Source organism: Sorex araneus, chromosome 6 (assembly GCF_027595985.1).
Source record: "Sorex araneus isolate mSorAra2 chromosome 6, mSorAra2.pri, whole genome shotgun sequence".
In the NCBI taxonomy this organism is placed as follows: domain Eukaryota; kingdom Metazoa; phylum Chordata; class Mammalia; order Eulipotyphla; family Soricidae; genus Sorex; species Sorex araneus.
In genome coordinates, this window is record NC_073307.1 from 120866703 (window position 1) to 120869533 (window position 2831).

At 44.9% G+C, this 2831-nt stretch overlaps 1 pseudogene; it reads right to left on the reverse strand.

The window, feature by feature from the left end:
* Nucleotides 1-368: 368 nt before the first annotated feature.
* LOC129405802 (uncharacterized) lies at nt 369-2160 on the reverse strand (annotated as a pseudogene).
* Nucleotides 2161-2831: the final 671 nt, after the last annotated feature.

Sequence of the window (2831 nt, forward strand, 5' to 3'; positions counted from 1 at the left end):
AGGGACCAGTTTGTTTTACATGCACATTGTCTTGTTGAGATTCAGCTGCAGTCTGACCTTTTCACAACCGTGGTTGAAGTCAGCAGCATTTTTGCCGCTTGGTTAATGTTTGGTGTTATGAGAACGATGTCATCAGCGAAGCGGAGGTGGTATAATTGCCGACCATCTATCTTCACTCCCATTCCTTCCCATTCCAGTCATCACATGATGTTCTCAAGGGCGGCACTGAAGAGTTTCTGTGAAATGGTATCACCCTGCTGCATCCCTCTCTTTACATCAATGATCACTTTCTTGTAGAATGGTGAGATCCTGGTGGTGAATCCACAATACATCTCATGGAGGATTTTGATATACTGAGTTTGAATGCCCTGTTTGGCCAGGGCTTCAATGACCGCTTCAGTCTCAACAGAATCAAAGGCCTTCTTTAAGTCGATGGACGTTAGACAGAGTGGCATCTTGAACTCTCTCGAAACTTCAATGAGTTTGGTCACTGTGTGGATATGGTCTATCGTGCTGAATCCCCTTCGGAACCCGGCTTGCTCGAATGGTTGTCCTTTGTCTAGTGTTCTGCTTCTTCTATTCAGGATGACATGAGTAAACAACTTGTAGACGACAGACAGCAGGTAGATTGGTGATAGTTACCAATATTGTGGATGTCTCCCTTCTTGTACAACAGAACTGGCCTACTGGTTTTCCACTGGGATGGAACATTGCATTCAGAAAGGTAGCGTGTGAAGAGTCTGGCCAGTGTATTGATGAGTACTGGCAGCAGATTCTTCAGGTGTTCCGGTCTGACCTTGTCCAGACTAGGTGCTGTTCACCTCTGTACCAGTGAAACTGCGTGTTGGGTTTCAGAAGGGAGAACATTGGGAATGACATATCCGTCATGCGGAATTTGGTATGTGGGAAGGTGGACATGGCTGTCAAGGAGATCCGAGTAGAAGTTGTGAATAATTTTCTCCATTGCCTTTCTGGAGGATGTGATAGATCCATCAGGACATTGGAGGGCAGTCATCTTGGTCTTGTAGGTGGTGAAGGACAGGCGCTTGCGAATGCTTTTCCTGGCTTCTGCTGCAATGGCCAATGCTGCTGCTCTTATCTCTTTGAGGTCTTCCTTTATCGCATCTCTGCACAGCTTTGGGAGCTCGAATGTTAGCTTGTGGTTGCCTGAGGCTCGTGCCAAACCACGTTGACGAATGAGCTCGACAGTTTCTGAGGACAGGCCTCTGTTTGTGGCTTTCTCACTCTCGGCATTCTTCGCACAGACATGGAGGTGCTGAACCAGTCGATTGTATTCCTTGTCTTTGTTGTCAAGGACTACATCTTCCCACGTTGCTGCAATAGTGCCAAAGAGCTCCCAGTTGGTGGTCATTCTGGGAGTTGTCTTCTTAGACTTAAATTTTGCAGAATTTTCTCCCTGATCTGTGAAGTAGAATTTTGCACGAAGGAGACCGTGGTCTGATCCCGTATGGAATTTTGGGACAATAGCGACATTGGTCAGGCAAAACCTTTGACTGAATATGATGTGGTCAATTTCATTGTGGAACTGTCCACCCGGAGACTCCCATGTCCAACGTTTAGATTCGGCCTTCTGGAACTGTGAGTTACCATGGATGGTCTTGGTTGACATGATGAATTCAGACAGTCTCTCACCCTGATCGCTCCATTCTAGGCCATGTGTCCCAATGTGGAGTTCTTCGGGCGACCTTCTCAGACCTATGTTGGCATTAAAATCACCAACAACGATCTTGTAGAAGGTGTGGTCTTCTTTATAGAACTTCTCCAGTTCCATGTAGAACCTCTCAACCTCTCTTCATCGTAGTTGGATGTTGGTGCATAGAGGATGAAGATAGAAACTGCAGGCAGTGAGTCACATTTATTCAAGCATAATCATCCAATTCGGGGTGTTAGGCATTTGAATGAATCGATGCTCATGGCCAAGTTTGTGTTGACAAGGACACCAACGCCACCAACGCCTCTGTTGTCACATGTTCCGAGGAACAATTCTTCTCCAGTGTCGAAAATGGCGTGATGTGATTGATGTCTCCTCATTTCGGTCAGACCAATGATGTCATACTTGATCTTCTGCGCTTGCACCATCAGGTCCTCGATGGATGCTTCTGATGCCAGTGTTTATGCATTGAAAGTACAGACAATCATTTTAGTCTTTCTTCATTTTGGCAGTCTAGTTTGTCCCTGAGATTTTTTCAGCCTCTCTTTGTTCATCTTTCTTAACGCTGCCATATTGGGGGCTCTTTTGGTGACAGATGAATGAGGCCAATTGTTTTTACTGTTGCTGGCATATCGAATACGTGACAGGTAGCTTGCCTAGACTCTGCGTGCGGGCGAGATACTAACGGTAGCTTGCTGGGCATTCCGAGAGGGATGGAGGCTTTTAGGGTGGCCTCCAATTGCCCTTAGAGGTGTTACCATAGTTCACACCAAATTTACACCCTATCAAATATGGTGCGGGAATAATAGGTATTAAGATTAAGTATTAATCTTAAGTATTAAGTCAAAGATTAAGTGGCCATATATTTGGGGCTCTGTGACAGGATATTCAACTCTGTTCCATTGGTCTGCAGGTCTTTTTTACCCCAATACCATGCTGTTTTAATTACTACTGCTTTGTAGTAGAGTTTGAAGTTGGAGAAGGTGACACCACGCATCTTCTATTCTCTAATGATTGCTTTAGCTGTTCGTGGGGGTTTATCTTTCCATATAAATTTCAGGAGTGTTTTCTCTATTTCCTTAAAAAAATGTCATGGGTAGCCTGATAGGGATCGCATTAAATTTGTATAGTGCTTTGGGCAGTATTGCCATTTTGTTAA